Raw genomic sequence first — 6,505 nt, 5'->3', positions numbered from 1 at the left:
GTGAATGGGTTCTCAGCTAAGTCCCAGCTGTCTGTGAAGACTGGATTCCTGCCGTCCTCCCACAGGATCGTCAGCCCAACCAGGCCACTGGACAGGCCATGCGAAGGACCAGACTGCAGAGGCCTGGGCTCTGGGTCCTGTCCCCAGCCAGCGGTGCAGTCCCCCAAGGCCACCAGCAGAGGGCGCTCGGGAAGCACCGGGAGGCCGGGCTCCCGGGCCCTCAGGCCAGGAAGCGCCCAGCCTGGCGTGCTACAAACCCGTCCTAATGTCTGCTTTGATGGGTAAAGTGACACAGCACTCTGTCCCCTCCTCCTAGAGCCAAGTGTGCCTCCAGTCCTGGTGACAGTGACCCAGGCTCCTGTCTCACTGGGCCCAGCAGGTGCCTTCGACCACCCCCATTCTCACCCAGGGGCAGGCCAGAGGCATGCAGTGAGCACGCGTGTCACCTCACTGGTTAAGTGTGTGTCTGAACTCCGAGATCGGGGAGGTCCGAGCTGGGTCTCCAGCTTCAGTCACCCCCGGGGACATGCGCTCCAGCCAGGCAGGGTGGCAGGGCCCTCCACAAGTCCTGCCATGTTTGCATGATTTCCCTTCGCCCGAGAGCAGCTGGCATAGAGGTGGCTGTGGGTTGGGCCATGCCATTGGCCATAGGAATGCGGCCCAGCAGTAGCCCCGGAGGTTCGGTGGGGAGAGCAAGCGATGACCCCTAGAGCTGGCTTTGGCGTGGGCCCAGGTGTGTGGGGGGCAAGCAGGGGACACCTCACCCAGGGGAGCAGATAGGATGGAGCCCAGCAAAGGTCAGGAGCCAGAGGTCATCCTGTGTCTAGGCCTCTCCCAGGCTGGCGAGCATTCTGGGTGCCTGCACCCCTCCTCGGGCTGTGATGCCCACTGTCCTGGCCTGGTGGGCAGAAAGAGCCCCCCCCAAGGCAGCTGGTAATGATGGCTTTGTTGTTTTTACTTCTATAATCAATTTAATCTAAATGTGAATACAGAAAAAACACACACCCCCATTAGGTTCGGACATTTCAACTCTACAGTTTCATTGGTTGGATATAACCACTCCCTGGATAGACACTCCAACCCGGGTGGCGGCTGTCAGGCTGCCTGTCCAGCTGCCCAGCCCAAACCATGTTCACGCACGGTTCCGGGCAGGGCTGTGCTCACACTTCTGGGCTCCTCTGGTCCTACCTGGGCTAGACACCCAGGGCTACACTCACTGTCCCGAGGTCCCAGCCCTGCCTCACTCCCCAGAGCACCAAGGTCTCCAGGTGTGAATGGGAACTCGGCCAGCAAGGGGACCGTTGGGGGCATCCCAGCAGTGCGTTCCCGCCTTGGGGTTCCTCGCCCCACCTCGTCCTCTGCCCCAGCCCCACACTCCTATCAGCCGTGACTCAGCTTCTCTAGGGGACATCAAGTCTAGGGCACACTGAAGTGTCCCTTCATACTATTGATTCCATCCTGACATCAACCCTGCCAGCCAAGGGGCCCACACCGGCGAGCCACACATCATCCTAGGACGTGGGACCCAGGAGAGTCCTGGTTCCCACCGAATTCACAGGCCAGTGTCCCTGCCTAAGGAATGACGCGTGGGCGGAGCTCTGCATGGGAGGAAGATTGGTAGCAAAGCCTCAGGTCAGAAGGAAGGAGGGGCCGAGGGGTTGGGGGGCGGTGAGGAGGAAAGGCCGCAGGGCCCAACCCATCAGGCCTGGGATCCCAAAATTAGGAGGCAGTTTCTGATTTTAAGGCCAGAGGAAAGTTTTGAGGAAGGGGTGATATGTTCTGACTTACATTTAAGTTCTTAAAGGAGCCGAGTGGGGCGTCCGGGAGGGGGGCAAGGCGTGGGTGGGGAGAGGCCGGGCTGCTCCAGGGTGGGCTCTGAGCAGGAGAAGAAGACCGCTCTGGGAGACATAGACACAGAGGAGGAGCTCTGCTGCGAGATGGGTCGTCATCCAGGTTAGACATGCAGGAAAACAAAAACAAAAACAAAAAACTTTTTCCTTTGTGGTCTTCTACCAAAGTGGGTGCCCAGACCTGCTGTACCCCCATCGCCTGAGGCCCGGAGCATTCCGTCCAGGAGCCGCAGTGCCAGCGGCAGGCCTGGAGGGCAAGGCAGGATGGGACACAGACCTGGACCCACCCCCAAGGGTCTTCCTGGCTTCCTCAGGCTTGGGAAGGTGCCGAAGCCCAGAGAGAGAAGAAAATGTTCAACAGGCCCGGAGAGCCGGCTCTAGGAGCAACCGGCTTTGCCCAGTGGGGTGGGCCTCTGGAGAAGAGAACAGGCAGGGAAGGTGGGAAGTCTTGTCTTAAGAAGGATTTGAGTCAAAATGGTGGTAAGAGGGGGAAATGCATCCCTTGCTGAGAATGTCCTGAAAGTCACCGGGCACCCTTTGCAGATCTGCTTCCTGTTAACTCTGGACACACTGGCGTCCTCCCCGCTGTAGGGTGAGCAGGTCATTCCTGTGCTGTGCAGGGCCGAGGGGGAGCCCGCCACCGTCCCTTCAGAGCCAGTATTTGCAGGGAGAGATGGAAACCCTGTTACTTTCCAGCTCTACCAGAGGTTGCCATAACCAGATGTTGGGGTGGGGGTCATCCTGAAGGGTGGCTAGATAGAGAATTGATCTGGAAGGTGGGGCAGCCTCCTCAAGGGCCTCAACTGCCCTCCATGGGACGCGCGCTCCAGTGGGCCAAGTGGGCATGGCCCCCCGGGGGTGACATCTCTGCACTGCCCTGGACACTTCCAGAAGCCCATCAGAGATGGCGTGGGTGCAGAGGGGCGGCAGGGCGTGGCTCCCCCTGGAAGGAGGCAGCTCCTCTTTCCAGCTGCCCTTCCCTGGGGCACAGCCAGGTATGGTGATCCCTCCATGGCCTCTGAGAAACGGGAGTAGCTGAAGGGATTGCTATTAAACCCTTGGGATTTAAGCTGTTGAATTGCTTCGAGCTGGCCTCACTTTGGGACGGCAGCGAGCCCTGTCTATGTGAGTGCGGCCCTGGTCTGGAGTCCAGGCTGGGACATCCCTCGAGGTCTGATCCAACTCCCACCCGTCACCTGGTGGGTGGCTGCTCCCCACCCCAGAGCTGGTCAGAAGGGGGCTTTCTAGTCCCAAGGGGCACCTGGCATGGGGAGGGGCCCTGGGGACCGTGCAGACCCACCAACCCGCCTCAGGACCTCAGACAGGTTGCTGACGCTCTCTGGGCTACGTTTCTTCTGACCTATGAGCGTGGTACTCTGCACCCCCTCACCCCACACCATTCCATTTAGGGAAACACCACCGGCAGTGCCTTGGGTCCCGGGACACTAGGGCCTCACTCCAGCCCAGGCTGAAACAGGAAAACGGGGCCTGGTTGTACAAGACATGGCTCGGTCCAGCTGCTGAGGTCAGCATAGCGCTCGGAGCAGTGAGACCCAGGGAACCTCGTGGAGCGGGCCCCCCAGAGCCCCGTCAATGTGGGCAGCTTGGTGCTGGGGATCCTGGGACCCCTGCAGGCCTGGGGAGGACAGCTGTCTGGGAACCCGGGACTCCAGTCTTTGCTTAAGCCATGCAGGCCAGCTTTCCCATCACTTTCACTAATGCCTCCAGCCCACACAGCCAACGCCATGTGGCCAGCAGCTGACCCTCCCCACCCTCCCCTGCAACAGGGCTCTGTGGGGAGGGGACCCCAGTCAAGAAAGAGGCAGAAGGAAGTACTTGAAGAAGCCAGATCAATATTGACCCAAGTGAGGGCCCCACGGAGACAGGGACACTTCCCAGAGCTGCAGGGCCCCAGGGCCCGGGTGACCAAGCTATGAGGAAGAGGAAGGACCCCCAGGGCGAGGCAGGGTGAAGGTGGAGATTCGTGGTATGACCCCACAGCTCTGTTCCTGGCAGGTGAGGCCAGCAGCCCACACCCAGCCTGCTTGTCTTCAAGCCACTCCATGGCCCCACTGGGATGGCCGCATCTTGGCTCCCAGAGGAGCCCCAGCCAGGCCCACCTGTCCTCGTGGTGACCACTCAGGGCAGGAGAGTGGGGGATCTTCTGTCAGCTGGTGTGGCGGTCCTGGCCCAGGAGGACCTCCCTGGGAGGAGACAGGGTTGCCATGCCTCTTGGAGGGGAGGGGCCTCTGAAACCAGGCTGCTGGGGGGGAGCGGGGCCCCAGGATCCAGGAACCCCTCAGGGCTGCCCATGTGGGAAAGGAGCCCAGAAGGAACGAGGAAGGGCAGCATGGCCTGTGTGTGCACGGGCTTGCAGAGATGCAAACAGGCAGTTCAGGCTGGGGCAGCCTCCCGTCACGGCCTGGAGCCCATCACACTGCCAGGGCTGGCCTCAGCAGCCCCCAGACATGAGTGGCCCCAAGGGGACCACACAACGGTGAGTTATGGTAAAAAAAAAAAGCACCAGGTGGGCATGGAGGGCCCCCTGAGATCGGGTGAGCTCTGGAGATGCATGGTAACCAAGACGCCCACCAGCAGGGTGGGGGGGTGGTCTCCAGCCACGCACAGGTGTGCAGGGCAGGGCTGGACCCATCTGCCCAAGTGGCCACGCTCCTTGCTGAGAGAGAGAGAAGTGCTGTCATGGTCCACGGCAATCTGCTCCGTTTGCTAAGCCAGGCTACCAGGCAGGGCGCAGAAGCAGAGACGATGATCTGGCTCAAGGGGAAGAAGAGACTAAGGGAGCTCCTGGGACCTCAGGGATGGAGGATGCGGTGCATAGTGGCCCCAACCAGATGTGAGGGGCTGCTGTCTGTCACAGCACGGGGACGGCTGTCGGCAGCCCCCTGTCTGTGTCTGCTGAAGTCACAGCCAGGGGGCCCAGGCGGGGGCATCTGGCTGGCTGCCTGAGCGCCTGGTTCTGGGGTCTGGTGGGCATCCTGGTCCTTCTGCAGCCCGACAGTTGGTAACCAACCCACCCACCCAGGGCCACCACAGTTCCGTCCCCCTTCGGCATCTCACTCCCAGAAGAGCAAGTCAATGTTTGTTTTCGCCCAAAGGAGGTCCTGCCGACGTGGCCCAGGACAGGCTGACTGTGTCGTCGGCAGGAGCGGCCACTCCTTGTCAACAGACCCTCTGTCAGCAGGAGCTGTGTACAGCAGCCAGTGTGGGGAGGACCCAGGGGGACAGCCGGCTGCTGCCTGTCCTGTGCCCTCGCCTCATGCCAGCTAGGTTCCGACGCCCCTTCGGACGCCCTCGACCGGCCTGACCCGGGGAGGAGGCTGCACCGAGCTCGGAGGCTGTGATGCGTGCAGAAGCAGCCCCGAACTCGCCAGGCCCTATTTCCTGAGCTTTTGAATGTCATCTCATAGAAAAAGAGTGTTGGCAGATGTGACGAAGTTCATCATCTTTTTTTTAAAGATTTTATTTATTTGTCAGAAAGAGAGAGAGCAGAAGCAGGGGGAGCAGCAGAGGGAGAAGCAGACTCCCTGCTGAGCAAGGAACCCCATGCAGGACTCCATCCCAGGACCCTGGAATCATGACCTGAGCCGGAGGCAGAAGCTTAACCGACTGATCCACCCAGGCGCCCTAAGTTAATTGTCTTGAAATGAAGATGAGGAGACTGTCCTGGTGCCCTGAATGCAAACAATGGCACGTAGTCTTAAAGAGGGAGTAAAAGCGATTGCACATAGAGATCACACACGTGCACACACACGTGCACACACATGCACACATACATACACACGTGCACACGCGTGCACGCACACACGCACACACGCATACACGCACACATGCACACATACACACACACATGCACACATACACGCACACATGCACACGCATACGCACACACAGAGAAGGGAAGAGGGGGCTACATGACCACAGAGGCAGAGGGGAGTGGTACCAGCAGCAGCCGCAGAGTGTGGGCAGCCCCCAGAAGCTGGGAGAGGCTCACTGAGCCTCTGGAGGGAGCTTGGCCCCGACCGCACCCGCACTTCGGCCCAGAGATCCTGGACTTGCAGCCTCCAGACTATGAGCGAATAACTGTGTGCTGTTTTCAGCCACCAAGTGTGTGGTGAGTTGTTACAGCGTCAGCTCCTCCCCCAGCACCTGCTGCTAGAGGTTCGCTGAGGACTGGGGGGGCGGGAGGGGCTCTGAAAGCTGGCGTGAGGTGAGGCCTTGAGTAAGTCCTGGCCTTGACCATTACGATTCAGGGGCCTGAGGCCAATCCCTTGGCCTCAGTGGTGAAACGGGGACACTGTGACACACAGTTTGCTGGGTAGCTGTGGGGATGTATGGGACATATTTTGGGGGTTTGAAATCTTGGGGTGCATTTGAAGCCGGCCTACCATCACTGTGCAGGCTCGTGGGGAGCCAGGAGCAGGCCAATCCGACCACCATGGGCCAGAAGGGGGCACGGAGGAGGGGGCAGTACATTAAAGGTAAAGAACTCCAGGAAGGGGAGGCAGGGAGACCACCGGGTCACCACCAGGAAGCCAGGGCTGCTGGGAACCCACACACTGCCTGCCTCTTCCTCCTCCGGCTTCACTCTGGTCCTGCCCGGCCGTCAGCTGTCTCTGGTCCTGTCTGCACGGTGC

Source organism: Ursus americanus, chromosome 5 (genome assembly GCF_024610735.1).
Source record: "Ursus americanus isolate L20-20 chromosome 5, mUrsAme1.1.p, whole genome shotgun sequence".
NCBI lineage: Eukaryota > Metazoa > Chordata > Mammalia > Carnivora > Ursidae > Ursus > Ursus americanus.
The sequence above is the reverse complement of the archived record's forward strand: the minus strand, read 5'-3'. Positions refer to the sequence as shown.